Source organism: Phalacrocorax carbo, chromosome 7 (assembly GCF_963921805.1).
Source record: "Phalacrocorax carbo chromosome 7, bPhaCar2.1, whole genome shotgun sequence".
In the NCBI taxonomy this organism is placed as follows: Eukaryota; Metazoa; Chordata; class Aves; order Suliformes; family Phalacrocoracidae; genus Phalacrocorax; species Phalacrocorax carbo.
In genome coordinates, this window is record NC_087519.1 from 23,882,480 (window position 1) to 23,899,155 (window position 16,676).

Here is a 16,676-nt window from a genome sequence, read left to right on the forward strand (position 1 = left end):
GGGTGAAGCTCAAAAGAGGAGTTGTAAGCTTGATGCAAATATTAAGGCTTGATGCCTGCAGGATCCAAGCAGGCAAAAGAGGAAAGGTGATTTCAGGGTGCTTCTCGCCAAACTTGAGATACAGGCATCTCTAGACCCATTCTGCTTATGAACAGTAAAAAAGAGCAGCCTAAGAAAATGTGCATAAAATTTTATTTAATCACAGCCCATCTGCATAATTCAGGACGTAGCTTGGTTCTATTTCAGCAACAAGTACTGTGTCCTGGTCCCACTGAGTCCATTGCCATGATGAATCACAGGAACTCTACAAATATCACCAGTAAATCTGTAAATACTTAAGAAGGATGTTGCCAACAGAAGAGATTGATTGAGGAAAAATTATCTTTTGTCCGGGCAGTCGAACTTGAGGTTTTTAATGGTAAGCAATTGTGTCAGCAGAGGACTGAAAAGGTCAAAGCAAGCCACGGTGCTGTGAAAGTCTGTCCTAGATGAGCAGTTCTGGATTCACAGGGTGCAGAATGAAAAGCAGAGGGCAAAGCGGAAGCCTCCTCTTGAGGATTCAAAGGTACAAGTCAACACTTGAAATACAAATCATGATCAGTTTAACCCAATTAATGTACAAAATAACATCTAAACAAGGAATTTCTCCATGGCGTTAAACACGACCAACATGTTAGGGCAAGAAAATCCAGGCATGACACGTGCAGGTTCTCCTTTGGAGAAAAAGCAGCCTATTACAGCAGAGGCTGCTGCAAGCAGAAATCATCTGAATTTGCTTAATGGCTTTATTCTTGCTGCTGAGTGATTTGGCTTGACTGTACATAAAAGACCCCACTCCACCCTTGCTCTTGTGGAAAGTTTATCACCCCAATAAACACAAGCTGACCACTACACTGGAATCCACAGGCAAATTCTGCTATTTCAGCAGTGCGATGTCTTGGAAAAAATTCAAGCTGAGCACAGCAAAAACCTAGCATAGCCTTTTGGAGATTAAAGCATTGTGACTGGAATGAGAGCAAATGCATACATCAAAGCTGAAAACTCAGACTTTTCTTCCACTGCACTCCTGTGCAGCCACACGACTCTGGCCTCGGGTTTCCCAAAATGCTAAAACTCTAACTGCTCCTGCGGGCTGCCACCAAAAGGGACCGTCCCATCCTCACTCCACCCCCACCCATTCCACCGCCTCCCTGCGTTCACATGGCTGAGGAATAAGGTGGATGAACCCCCAAAAAAGCTTAGTGTTTGCTTGAGCCTGAAGGCAAAAATGGGAACAGTAACAAACAGAACGACTGCTCTTGAAGAGAGCTCCATTTGATCAGGATTAACACCAGGGAACTACACCTTTCAGCAAATTTCCATCTCAAGATCAAGCATCCTGATTGATTCAAGTAGTGCTGTCTTGCTGCCACATGCTTTAAAGCATGGCTAACAGCCCTAATAACTGATCTGACATCCAGCATACTCCAACAAGCCATGTTAGACCAGGCATCAGATGTACAAGTCATACAGACAGTCCAAAGCCATTTCCAGGACCAGTTATGAAATGGTGACTGGCAGAAAGATGCCAATCAAAGGTTATGCCCAAGGGAAATCAGATTTTGCAGCATCTGCCCCACATGGAAGGCACAGAAAGTAGAAATTGTCTGCTGTGCCAGAGAATATGTACTGATGCTCTGTATATAAGCATCATGAGAAGCCATGAATAAACCTCGTGCAACAGCGAGCAGCCCAAAATACACCCAAGAGGAGATTAGGTAGCAAGTGGCACCTACATCAGTAGAGGTGCAAAAGCCAAGTCTCCATACATCAAATTGCCAGGAGACAACCGCAACTTGTGAAAAGTGAACGATCCTAGTAGCTTCTGATTCACTGATTTTTTTTGCTCCCATGGGAAATTGGTTTCCACTGCCCTTAGATGTGGTATAGCCAAATAAAGAGAAGGTGACATCTTCAATTTTAGTAAGAGGAGTTACAGAAGAATTTAATAATCTCCCTCCATGCAGGATTCAAGGCTGAGCTCTATTGCAGAGCAAAGACACTCTTGAGGAACCCCAAATTAGATACCCAAAGACAGAAGGAGGGGGGAGCAACTGAACATCAAACGAATGGCTGATGCTCATTGCAAAAACACACTATGTGAGCAGCAAGAACTATTCTTCATAGAAATGAATGCAGACACATGACAGCAGCATTAGTGCACAAAAAGTTCTGTGTGATTTTAAAGCAGCACCAATGAATGGAACGTAGATTGTCACAAAATTCTCATTCAGAGCAGAAAGTTTATTTTTACAAATCACAGAACACAAATTACATGATAAACAGCATAAATAGCAACCGTGCAAGAGCTGAACATCTATAGCTAAAATTAAACATGTTCCAAACAAATTAAACAAATTGCTCTAGAGTAGTCAACCCATTTAAGCTGATTACACTAATGAGGATCTACCCTTCTCTTAATTTTCAAATCAGAATAAAATCCTGTCTGAAACAGAAGCTTCGCTATCAGTGTTGACTGGGCCAAGATCTCATCTTTTAACCTCTTAAAACATGCCCTGTGACAGTGGGTTTAAATCTACCCAAATATGTTGGTTAATGGGTTATGTCTATGAGCTGAAATTACAAAGGCTCGTTCTGACCTTCAGGTTTCTGAATAATCTGCCTCAAAAATAGGAAGAGGGGGAGAAGTTAAGATAGGCTTGTTACTTGGAATAAAGTTAGGTAAAAGTCTTTCAAATATTTGACTGCATACATTTCAGAGATGTCCGATTTCAAAGCAGGACTGCGAAAGCTTTTCAGTTTAGGCCTTCACCTTCAACCATAACTGGAGGATTTTGGGGAAGGACAGAGATTTTGGGTCATTGAGAACATTTTCTCATTTGTTAAAAGAAAACATCCAGCAGTTGAGATGCAAAGGAAGACAGCAGAAAATGTATTTTCTGACTCTAGCACCAACTCGCTTGCAACTGCTTCGCAAGTAGAAAAGAGGGTGATGGCACAGGGTCCACCATAATCTTGCCAATCACTCCAAGACTTTAGAAACCTTGAAATGGCATCAGATTAGGCAAACAACCTAAAAATAGTAAGCTGATCCAACACACGCACAAAAACATCAACGGACAGTAGTGGGGCTAGAGCAGCGCTGTGACTCAGCGGCAACTGCAGTCAGAGGATGGGTAGGTACTGCAGCAGCTCCCTTCCCACTGCTCTGATGGAGATCAGAGGTGACCAACATGCTCGGGAATCATGAGTTTTCAGTCCACCTTACGGCTGTAAAGCTCCTGGATAATTTCCTTCCTCTCCTGAGCTTTGATACTCTAGTTTCAGAGACCACGATTTACCTTTAGTTCTCTCTCACTCATCCGAACAGGTGAAGGCAGGCGAACCTGTCCAGAGCATCTGGCAGCATCCCACCGCCTCCTGACTGCTTCCCCATGATGCTGCCTGGGAGACAGCTGGATCACCATTGGCTTTGGCTCCTCTGGAAAAAGGGGCACTCAGCAGAGCTTTGCAAGAATGAATCCCAGCTGCTCCTCTTGCTTGCCCAAAGCCCAGCAAGGAAAGCAGCAGAGAGTGCTGCTGGAGTAGCCACCACCTCAAACCTCGACTGGCCATTGTGCTGGCTTTCTCTGCTCCCAGCCCCATATATTCTAGGTATTTTCTCCATAACTACTCAACCTATTCCAGATGGCATCTCAGCAGCCCTTTTACAGCATCACTATGAGCTCCTCTTATTCATGCTCCCCCTGAACATCCTCCTGCTCTGTTTGCTCCAACTGCTGCCAGACACTTGGCTCTTCGCTGCCAGCTTTTCACAACATCTTTTCCCTGCTTCAGTTGGGTAATGAATCATTCCCCTTCTAGCAAATGCTAAATGCTCTTGCGTCGCTGCCCAGCAGGAGTAGCTGTGGCTTAAGTCCGTCAGCAGGCAAGAAGGGTGCAAAGCTGCTGCCAAGAGGGAGGAGAGGCAGAGCAAGGCACTTACCCTGCCCTCGGACATGGAAAAGGCACAGCTCAAACACTCTCTAAACCCAAGAGGTACTTGGAAATAAATCAAGGGAGAATGTCACAAGTTGGATCAACACCACCTCCCCTGATGACCACAGAGCAAGCCGACCTTTTAATGGGAAGAGATGACACTTGGCACACAATGCTACAACAGTTGTGTAGAAGCCATGAGTAGACTGAGCTACACTCATCTCCAATGAGTCTGCAAGTAAAGTGTGGCTTCCACACAGAGTCCAAGACTCCAGCTTCACTCCAGAAACCCAGCATATTTTGTGCCTCTTCTCAGGATATGCAGGATGTACTGAATCCCTGCTGTGTTTTGAATAGCTTGGTAGTATTTGAATCTACAAAAAAAAAAGGTACGGGAAAAGGAACAGAAGAAAAACAGACATGTGAAGGACAGAAGGAAGAACATATTTGTTCTTGCTGCTGGTAAAAATCCAAACGATTTGATTTTTACTACAGTTGCAGAAAAACAATTTTCACGATCGTTGTGTTATTAAAATGGGGTGGCATTTCATTATCCTTGAGTTGTACAAGCTGGTTTCCTAATATCATGGCATGACTCTATTGAACGATTCTTCATGTACAGAAAGAAAGAAGCAGTTTCAGAGAAGGTATCATGAGGACATTCACACTAGTATTAATAAAAACAAAATAAAAAAAAAAGATTGGGAGGAAAATCAGTCCTGGAAAGGCTAAGCTACAGGAGGACTTTCAAAAACTAGGAAATTTACCCAGAAACTCGCATTCACAGGCAGTCTTTAGGTGTAGTGAGTAAACTACAGTCAAGTGAAATTGTTCCAATTCTTGACAAAGAGAGAAGAATAAAGCGCAACACAATAAACTGCTTTTTTGGCAAGTTTCAGGAGACTGAAATCATATTTCTAGGGCTCAAGGGAAAAGACTGCACTCAAATCTCCACATTACCATTGGATTTTATACCAATATATCCTTTGCCCAACAATCTCTTCTTCCAGTGATGATGGCAGCTGGTACATAAGACAACACCTTATGAGAAGAATCAAAACAGTATATAATTTTAGAAGAGTTATTTTAAACCACCCCAAAAAATTATAGCTTAGGTTCTAGCTTAATTATCTACCTTTTCCCCGCATACCTGCAATACAAGGACAAGGGTGGAAGAAAATATCAGAAGGTTTAGTTTCACATAATTATTCCTGCTTTGCTTTCTGGGTTTCTTTGTGCACTCAGTGGCCCCCGTGTTTTTGCTAAAAGGCATGAGAAGCTGCGGCACTGCAGGTTTTTTTAACTTCTTGAGGGTTAAGTGAGGGGTTACAGCAGCCTGAAGGCAGCAGAATTTGCCCAAAAAGTTCTTGTGTAATTAAAATACAGCCTCATTGGGAACCTGCTTCCCAGGCTGCTTTTCCACCTCCAAGCTCAGCTTCTCCGGTTGAAGGTCTGCGTCACTCTGCGCATGGGCTCCATGCTGTTCAGCCAGTCAGGCGCTATCAGCAGCCTTCACAGCTGGGATCATGGCTCCTGTGTGATGGATCTAGCAAGAAAGGTGTGGCCTCCTGCTCCTGCTACACTACAAGTCACCACATGGGTGAGTTTTGCCTGTCAGTGCAAAGCCAAATCACACTTGTGATGGCCAGCTGGGTTCTACTGGTTAATACCAAAGGTAAATTATTTCCTGTTCAGTTTTCCTTGGCTGTGGAGTTCCTGCATTGGGTCAGCTCTGCCTGCTGAAAGGGAATTAAGTAGCAAGTTTTGGCTTCTGTGTTTTAAACAGATAAGGTGAGGTGACCAAGGGTATGTTCTGTGATTGCATTTTTTCCTTTGAGAACAAGTTATACATGTTAATTACATTACAGGTATAATCAACAGGAAGCTTAAGAAAGATCAACAACAGAACTCTTGGTTGCAAGACAGTGCTCAGCAGCATGCAAATTTAACAGCAGAAGCACTGCCAAGGAAGAGGCTACTTCTTGGCATGTGAAAAATGCTAAGAAATCAGCATTAATAGAAGACTTCTGCTGAATTGCTCCTCTGCTGTCCAGAGAAACATCTTGATTTCGTCACACCAAGTCCCAGGTAGCCCTTGCCCTTCATTAGCTCATCTCCATCGGAAACTGTTGGCTGGAGGCAGAGCTCTTACCGGCTCCCTACTTCCTCCTCATCTACACACCAAAAATCTATAGCATGAGTTTAATGATACTTTAAGCTTATGGTGTGCTGGCCAGCTGCAAAATAGAGTGAAACTGCTGTGATGATAACGCAGAGGGAATGTAACAGCTTCAATTACAGGTCAGCTGCAACTCATGTCTCTATGCAGTGATCAGGAGTCATTCTAGCTAGGATAGCACAGCAACATCAGGCAACACTGGCACATATAGGCCATATTTGTTGTTGAGCCAACGGTGTTTGGGTCTTAGATGACAGATCAGACTGGTCCAATTTAGCCAGATAAAGCAGACAACAGTATTGGACACAAGGGTAGCAGCCCCTGCTTTGGGTGCTCAGGAGTGAGATGATGCTCAGGCAGCTGAAGCTGGCCAGCTTCTGCACACCAGACCGCAGTGGGACAATCTGGGCAGCATTTCTGGCAGCACAACCCTACACGCCATCCCCCAGCTGCGCCAAGACCTGCTTGCAAAGCTGTGGGTGTAGCTTGGCCCCACAAACACTCATGCTGGTAGTACTGGGAGGGAGGCTTGATAGCAGTAATGCTTTGTGCTGCCATCAAAGCTGCTCTAGCATTAGCACAGGACCCAGCAGAAGGACTGAATAAAAAGCCAAGAGATAGCCATTTTCTCCTGCAATAGCACCAAACTAGTAAGTGATGGATGCTGAGAGTCAAACACATGTCAAGAGATTGGCAGGAATGTGTTACCCACATGGTCCTTCCTTTCCTGAAGGAAAACCTCCCATCTTCTGTTACAGGAAAACCTTCTGCAAAACAGAAGTTCAAAATGCTAAATAAGATACTACCTTCAGATATCATTTCTTTGTTTCACCTTAGAATAGCTGAGTACAAGCAGGTAGGAACAGAATTCTGAAGGAAACACTGTGCCACTTTTGGACAGAAAAATTGTTTCAAAAATGTTAGTCTCCACCCAAGGCAGAGCTTGTGGAAAAGCTCTTCTAGCATAGCTGGATCCATCACAGATTCAGGGGTAGAGTCTATGGCTTATCTTTTAGAGGTGGGAGGAGGTTTTTGAATAGCAGGCAGAGCACAGCTTAGAAATGCAAACTCCAAACCCATTTAATAGCTGGTGTGGGAGGTGGGCAGCCCTACATACCAGAACTTCACTTGCATCAAACCTCCCTGGCACAGCTCAAATGTTTCTCTCTCTAAGGTGTAGAGCACCTTAAAACCTTCAACAAGCAGAGGATGCGTCTGGTGCTTAGGAAGCACAAACATGTGAAAGGGATCCCACAAAATCAGGCACCCACCTTCCAAGAGGGAATCAGCTTAATCTGAATCGCAGCAGTACTCAACACAAGACACATCAGCTATCCAGAAAATGAATTGACTTTTATTGCTCTAGACCTCAATTAGTTTCTATGTGCAGCATCCTGACTGCTTGAAAAAATGTTGATAGAAGGCCTGGGAAAGGGGGCCAAGCGGAACAGCAAGGCTACCCAGTAGCTGCATCCTTATTAATTATTGTGGCCCTAATAGTCAAATAGTGTTTTCCATTCAACATATACATCCCAAATCTGAATTCCAAAGGGTATTGTCAAACATTCAGTACTTCCATTTCCTCACTCAAATAGCTCAGGCACTCCAAGCCCCAGGTGCAACCTGGGCTTCTAGCAAGCACGAGATGTTTCAGCCCTGGGGTTTGCTAGAAAGCACCAGAAGCAGCACAGACACCTTAATAATTAAATGGCCTGTCTCTCTCCTCAAGCCCAGCTGGACCCTCACAGCAGTTGGGCCAGGGGCACATCATACAACCCACTCATAGCAGACATTGCCGTCTATCAGAAGAACCCAATGAGGCATGTGATAACTTGGATGAGTCCGACTGCTACAGATTTACAACCACTGTTGAGGGGCATGTCAGGCTTCAAGGAGAAGTAGCTGCAGGAAAGGCATTTTTCAGCTTCCCAGCATCCTGCTGTTCCCCTCCACATACTGCCCAGCATTGGTGGATTCTGATTTGTGATTTCTGCAATGAATACCGGAAAAGTAAGAGATGCACGAGGACTTTTTGAAATATAAAAAGGAAACTGCTCTAATCTCATATTCAAATATTAATGGCCTTGCTTTAAAAGCATCTGATAGCTTCCAATTGACAAAGCCTAAATTTAGCCCAAGGAAGTCAAAACTTCTAATGTTAAAAGAGATGCTGAAATGTGCACGTTGAGGAAGCCCTTCCTAACAAGGGAAATGCCACAATGAAAAAACCCAAATATTTTTAGATAGTAAAATATTATTCTCCAGAGATCAATAGCAAGCCAGCTTTGAAAGCAGGCAGGCAGGCATTAACTAGGCATGTTACAGTATTCCACTACATTTTATTTTGTAATTCAAAGGATCTGAAGTCAGAGATCCCCCAAGTTCAAAAGTTTGACAGACTACGCTGACTTTATAATGAAGCTGCTGATGACAATTCTTTAAGGCTGCAGCTAAGTATGAGGGACCTCCATGAGTTGCACTTTTTTCTTTAAAAAGGCCACTTTCAGAGGAACGAAACCAAACCTCCTTGCTGAGGCATCTCAAACTTATCTCCAATGGCACGTTTCTTTGCAAGATTTGAGAATGAAGGTAGAAGAGCTTTTCCTTATGGTTAGAAAATTAACCCAACAGCTTAAAATGAGTGCTATAGTCTATCGCGGGGATCTGAAGCAGGGAAATGATTAAACGCGAGATGTGACCCAAAGGCACAAGTTGCTTTCTGCGCAAATGGATGTCAGTTTTATTAATCTGTGCAAGATGATACAAGTCACTTATTAAATACTTATAGTAACTCAACACTTATATTCTAAAGTATTTCTAAATATTTCAAAGGAGGCTGCAGTGCTCATCCAGAGTTTTTTAGCGCGACAGCTACGAACAAACCTTTCCATACAATGAAGCAGGACACAAATGCGCTGCAGGTGATGGCTGCATGTTGCTCCACGCCAGCACAAATCCAGTTCAGGGTGCAGAGGGGTAATCCTCACCCAGCACCTCACACCCCAAACCAGCACCTTGCTGTGGGGTGATCTGTTGGCTCAACTCCTGGCCATGGCAGTGTTTCCATCAAGGTGGCAAACAGGAGTGGGATTTCTGAAGGTTAAAGCCACCACAGCAACAGCTAATGCATATGTTCATGGTCCTTAATTAAACAGGGGTGTAGACATCTTGCATTAACCCTCACTTACATGGCCTTGAGTCATTCCAGCTCCCTTGGGGAAAAGCACTGCGCACAGGGAGTTCCCTCTGAAACAGCTGGTATTGGCAGCATGCTCCACCACGGTGACTTGTTTACATCCACCTGTATAACAAGTCTTACCAAAATGACCCCTACCTAATTGCTACACAAATGACAGCATTGTGCAACCAGCACGGAAAGAATTTCTTTATAAAGGACACCAGTACATACAAAGCTTGCAGCAGGTCATGAGTAAAGAACAACACAGAATGAGAAAAACGTGCTCAACATAAGTTAGCTTTTTGGGATTGCCTAATACGCAGTATGAAGTAGCAGACAGCTCAAGCTACACTGAAAAATACATATGCAAATATTGACTAGACTATGTAAAAGGCTTAGTTATTTATACCACCTTAATTTTTCTTGGTCCTACTTCCTACAAGTAAACAGACTGCTTCGCTCCAGCGAGTTGTGAAACAAAGAAGTCCAAAAGTAAACACACAGACTCCGTACTTCATTGGAGGTGGAACTTGTTTACAGAGCAAGAATTAAAACCACAGGATCCATCGATATTCTATATGCAACGACATACCGCTCCCTGACTCAGTATATTCTGCTCATATGCTGTGACTCATCTATTGCGTGGGATAGGGAGAGCAGATATCTTCTCTGTTTCCTGGGATTCTCCAGCGTATCAGACTCCTGTTTCCCACCACAACACTGCAGAGGCTCATTATGTTTGACATCCACTTGCCAATGTCACCTACCTGTCCTGGGGGTGAGCTATTGCATGAAACTCAATGCATGTTGCCACCGGACTGCTATGAATCACATGTGCCAAGGTGAGACTGCGAAGGAGTGGGGGAAGGTGTGACTCATCTGCCAGATGATATAAAAATAAACTACTACTGAATCAAAAATGCATGACTTCTTTACATTATGTGCACAGGCAGAAGCTGTCACTATGCAGGAACTTGATCATCAGCTCAGAGCAGCCAAAAGAAACCTGAAATAAGCAGTACTCCATTTTAACTTCCAAAGGCAAAGCTTACAGGGAAGGCATTGCATATGGCATTAACAACCACAGGGGAGAGATACCAGAGATGCTTTGAAATGTAGTACCAAAAAAAAAAATTCCTATACATCTACTGGTCACTGCTGGAAAGTCAATACTTCCCAGGTCCACAGTGCATTATTTATTTGTGTGGAAGCACAAGATTAAAGAGCAGTTTCCTGATTGTGTGGAGATGTTTTTCAGCCATGGTCACGTACTGAGAGCACGGAACTGGGCTCAGAGTGATACAGTAACAGTCATGCAGCTGTAGGTTCCCTGTCCTCGAGAAAAGGCTTAGAGTTTGGGGGACAAACACACTTTGGGGAAAAAAAAAAGTTAAAGCTTTGCAAGTATATATCAATGCAGCAGACGTGTTTGCCTCAACTTCTTAGCAAAGCAAAGCTCATAGATATAAGTTTTTTTTTCCTTCCCCTCCAACCAGCATAGCTAGAGAAGAAAAAAAATGGAAAAAATAAAAGGTTTTGGACAAAGCTCGACTTAAAGTCTCAGCATTGGGCTTCCATCTCCGATGGGAGGCTCTGCAGACACAGATACATGAGCTCCACTGGATATGACAGCAACTGGATGAGGAGAGGCATCAGCTTTATGGCTGCAGAGGCAGGTGCCTGCAGCATCCAGACATCCTCCTGCAGCACATAAAGTGACGTGGAGTGGCTCTGTGGGCTCTGCTGCTGCAGGGCAGACCAGCATACAGATGGCTTTGTCATGCTTCTCTTCTCTGGAAGAGAACAGCTTTCTAGAAGTGTTCACAAACAGCGCCTTCAGCTTCCCTTTGGCAAAGGGATGCTAAACACTTAACAGGCAAGAGATGTACTTATGGCACTGAGTAAGAATACAGAGGTTCCTACAGCAGGAAACATAGCAGTGTCTTAAGTTTAAAAGGCTTTATAAATCTAAAACCCGTTTAAGGTGTTTTCTACTAGAGCTGAGATCAGTAGGATCCACCTTTCACACTACAGGCTCGAGTAGCACTGCACACAACCCCCACTGCCAGACCAGACCCTGATCAGAGCAGTTGGTCAACAGGAGAAGCCAGTATGTCCATGTGAACTCAAACTAGCTGGTCGGAAATACCAGCATATGCAAAAGGACATGTAGGGGCTGCAGCAGATCGCAGCCAAAAATCCAAATGATAGGACGGGCAGAGATAAAAGCATGGCCACATACTCTTGTATGTCCACCTTACACACGGGAAAGAGAGCTCAAGCCAAAGGCTGCTGAAGAGAGAGAAACAGAGGCTGGGAAACATGGGCACTGCTTGCCAATAAAAGATGAGTTTCCAATAAAACCTTTGGAAGAGATTTCCCCTGTGAAGTCTGTAGGAGAGTTTAATTTTAAGGAAAGGTGAGAATCTGGACTCAGCCTTAAAATAAAAAGACCATTGCTGCTGAAGATCCTCAAACCAGGTCAGTAAGCAAAAAGAGCCCACAAGACAAAGCCAACACAATTGCCAAGATCTCAGCGTGCCACCAGCAGGACCCAGCTGCTGAAGGTGGGCCAACGGGCCTGGTAGAGATCCTGCAAGCTGTATGAACTGCTTTATTCACCCCAAACCACGTAGGTGGGTCCTGGCGTGCTGCTGGGTGAGCAGGGGACAGTTTGAGCAAAGCAGAAGCTTTGCCTGTTGGTACGCTGCCCAGGAAATGCAACCATCTCAGGAGCTGGGTCTGTTTGACCATGGTCAAAGTAACTCAGGTTTGCTCTGCCAACACCAGCTTCCCCACCCCAATACTTATGGGGAACCAGACGTTCAAACATCAGCCTGTGGTGGGGATGGAGCTCCTCTACTCATCATCCTGCAAGCTGTAGGGCCTGGTTATTCAAGATTTTTTGTGAGTGATAAGAAGCCAAGCCTTTACTCCACAAGCTTTGAGTACAGGGGACAACTGTCATGCTCAAGTGACTCATCCAACGCTGGAAACATGCTGGAGACTTCAACTGCTTCTGGCAGCCGTAGGAGATGTAAAAGCATCCAGTCAAATCAGAGGGGGAGCTCCTCTTGTCCCCGAGGTCTGGAAGCAGCAGATTTAAGTACCTGTACAGAGCAAGGGGAAGCCCAGCAGCCAAAGAACCAGTCCTGAGGAGGAAGGGAACACCTGGAACAGTCAGTCCTCAAAGAGGGTCATAGAGCAAGAGCCTAATCTTGGGGAATGTCCATCACACTTGGACTTCTTGTGGATAGCTGTGCTATTCATATTCATGTTCATATACAGGTAGGTACTATCCAGCAAGAAGAAAATTCAGGACTAACTGTGTCACCACCAGTAAGGTGAGATCTTGGGGTATAGTCCAGGACAGAGGAATCTTCTATGTCAGGATGTTTGTACATGCTCACATGGATTTTGTGACAAAGAACAACCATGAAACAGTTTGGTATGACACTGGCTTCTTACACAATTGATAACAGAGTAACACAGCTAGTTTACACAGAGATTGTTACAACTACTCCAATTATCTTGGTCAGCAAATGGATCATATCCCAGACTACCTAAAACCTAAAGGAATTCTCGTAGTTTCCTGAGACACCCTACAGACTGACCATCAGGTCCTTGACTCTGTGCCCGCAGTTTGCTTTTGTTTGCCTCACTGCTTACATTAAGGTAAAGCAGTCACACACTATCTTAGGTTATTAAATATTTAATTCCCCAGTGAGACCAAAGAAACCAGCAGATGGTCACTGTGCAGCAGGCCCTCGCCTTTTCTTGGGGGGTGGGGGAAGTTCAAGGAAAAATCATTAAAACCCATTTCTGTAAGCAAACATCCCTCCATTTAGAGGGACAAGGTAGGAAATTATAGGGGAGCTACTAGTTTCTCTTACTACAGGAAGGCACTGAAACATCAGAGATAGCATCAATTACCTACAAAAGCACATCGGAGGCATGTGTTAGTTGGTTATTTCTGACCCAGGACTATTTCTATTAACTACTTCTGAATCCATTTGATATATCCACAGGTATTGAGCTATTCTGAGAAGCACCCAAAAGAGCTACATTCATACAGTTTAGATCCCTTTATCAAACTTTTCACAGCTCCAGTATGTCTTAATCCAGTGTGAAATATGTCTTAAGATGTATGAGACACAAGAAATCCAGTCTTCTCAGCTAATCCAAGCTGACTACTGCTCTTCATTTGAGTCACGTGGCAGATGAAGAAGCTTGTGCTGATGGGAGGTAACAGATGCAACTTTGGCACCTTGTCAGAAAGTCTTTAAACATCGATGCTGATGAAGCACATGGCACAGGAAGCCACAGAGTAGCTGCAAAAGGAAGAGGTAGCTATCACACAGCTGTGCTGCTTCCTCCGTTCACACAGAATTTTATCCCAGGAACTAACTCCTGGCAGAGACCTGAATTATTGGGCCATTTGCTACTCTGTTTAACTACACCAAGGAAAATGCAAAACTAGACTGAATAGCTAAAAAAAAGACTAATTTCACTAGTTTTTGATGATGGCAACAAGTGAAGCAGGTAACCAATACTGACATACATCCTGCAGGCACTGAACTGTAGAATTGTTCTAAAATTTTGGGGCAAAGGCCCCCAAAAGTATTCTGTGCAATATACTGCAGGACCCGGCTCCAAAGTCAGTGTAACAGAGCTGGTTGCAAATTTGTCTCCAAAAGTAGCACTTCTACCAGTGTGCTCAAGCACTTCATGCCGCCTTAACACCATGGGTTGGGCTTCTAAGGGGTTTTGATGCACAAAACCTTTAAGCTCCTCGGTTTGGCAGTTGTGCTTCTTGATCTGGTGTGTTGCAAGTAAGTCATGACCAAATTTTCTGCAGTCTTTAGCATCCAAGACTATTCTCTTGGAAGGCCGACTGCCACAAAACACTTCCCTCCAGCCTAGTCCCAATTTCATGTGGACACATCCAGTCACATACCAGAGACAAACTACCTTTTCCAACACACAGAAAGCTATCCTACAAAAAGATTCCTACTTGATCTGTGGCCCACCTAAGTTCTCCTATGATTGGCATCCACGAGAAATATACTTTTGAAATGTTTATCATGAACATCCAGGAAAAAGGAAATCACCATTAAAATTCTTATTAGGAAAAATCCAGTTTTTCTCCAAATGCTGCAGGTGATGGCAATTTTGACTTCTCAAAGAGACTGCTCAGTGAGACCATCTGGTTGTACATGCAGTTGAACGCAGCAGTTGCACTAACAAGAGGACCACACTGCTACCGCAGCGTTACAGCAATGCTTTTACTGGTCTTATTTTTTAGGCTAACGGTGGGAGGTTCGCAGTCAGCCATGTTATTTGTCAAGATTAATTGGCTACTTTATTGAACAGTATGTTATGTGTAACACTACTGTTGTTCTCTGAGTCGCACGCACAATGGGTTTGGAGACTTTTAGTTTTCATTTGGTGAGTCTGCAATCATTTCAAGTAACCAGTCCTCCTTACTGGAAGTTCAAGGCTGGCTGTTCAAGCAGTTGAAGTTTTTAAGCAAGGACCATTACAGGGATCCTGGCATTAAAAACATTACTGAGAACAGACCCAGCTACTTGCCCAAAGTTGGCACATATTTAGAACCAATCTGTTTCTACAGAAAGACTATCTTCCCTTAATTCTCACCATGGTGGGCAGGCATCAACTTAAGGCTCCCTGGTCCTGGCACTCTGACTCCACCAGGATTTATTTTGTTCAGCTTCCAAGTTTCATGGTAAGACCACACTCACATCCTCCACCTGAGCTCCTGGTCTGTTTCCAGTTGTTTTAGCAAAACTTTAGTGCAAAAGCTCATAATGGCATTCAACGGATTATTGGAGCTAGGGTTGCAATGCCTGTGGGACCACACAGAGGTAGAAATAAAAGTCATTGGTTCATAGAATCATAGAACAGTTTGGGTTGGCAGGGACCTCTAGAGGCCATCTAGTCCAACCCCCCTGCAGTGAGCAGGGACATCTTCAACTAGATCAGGCTGCTCAGAGCCCCATCCAACCTGACCTTGAATGTCTCCAGGGATGGGGCCTCTACAGCCTCTCTGGGCAAACCGTTCCAGTGCTTCACCACCCTCTTTGTAAAAAATTTCCTCCTTACAACCAGTCTAAATTTACTGTCCTTTAGTTTAAAACCATTACCCCTTGTCCTGTCACAAGAGGCCTTGCTAAAGAGGTTGTCCCCATCCTTCCTACAGTCCCCCTTTAAGTACTGGAAAGCCACAATAAGGTCTCCCCACAGCCTTCTCTTCTCCAGGCTGAACAACCCCAACTCTCTCAGCCTGTCCTCATAGGAGAGGCACTCTAGCCCTTGGATCATTTTTGTGGCCCTCCTCTGGACCTGCTCCAACAGCTCCATGTCCTTCCTGTGTTGAGGGCTCCTGTTTGTGAGGCTTCTCAACAGTCTCTTGACAAATACTGGCCAAAAGGCTTGAGATGACAGTCAGCGCCCCCCCCAGAATGAAGGGAAGAGAGATCTCACAGGCAAGATCTCCACGCCTGATGGTGGCATACTCAGAAATACCTCTATTAGCGTGCACAGCATCAGATAGAGCAGAAATGCCCTGTCTGGGTAAGTGTTGTAGGATGATAAATTTAGATTCATTAGGAACAGGAAAAAACCCATTAAAAATAATTAATCTGACCAAAATAAATGCAAGGCCCCAGTATTTAATCAGTTTTCGAGTTCATCAATAACACTTTTAAAAGAGTGGTAGAAAGCTGACAGGTGTAGAAAAAGCAGATTGGGATTCATTTATGTGTCATGCGACATATGCACGAGGGTATCACAGAGATGGCAAGCAAACAGAACTCAAGTAGGGAGTGAAGAGCAGAATTAAGTATCTCTTACTCTATGAATCTACATTTGATTTATTTACTACACAGGCTTCAGCAGAAATGCCTTAAGTCTCAAAACCACAGGTAAATGGAATTAAGTGACAACATTAACCTAACAGGAGCTTTGTGCATTGTACCAAATGCTACCACCAAAATACAAAATACATAGAAAAGAACACCTTATTTCAGTAAACAAGTCTCATTTAAAAAAAAAAACCACCACAATATCTTAGTGTTTCCAATAGCAACAACTTAATTGGTTCCCACAACCCAGATGTTGTACCCTACAAGGATCAAAGAAGCTACAAAATGTGGAGTGCAACCCAATCTCCAGAGGATGTGCTACACAAAACTAAGGAAACTGACTAGAAAACTTGATTTGAACAAGCAGAAAGGAAAAATGCAAGATGACTGCTCAGGCACTGCATATTATGAACTCAGAGCGGATATATCTTTCATTCTGTTCGACTTAGTATTTTGG

General features: G+C 44.0%; 1 protein-coding gene across 2 annotated transcripts in view; it reads right to left on the reverse strand.

Annotated features, from left to right (window-relative positions):
• CSNK1G1 (casein kinase 1 gamma 1) overlaps positions 1-16,676 on the reverse strand; it is a 65,752-nt gene that overhangs the window by 36,003 nt on the left and 13,073 nt on the right. The window lies entirely within an intron of this gene.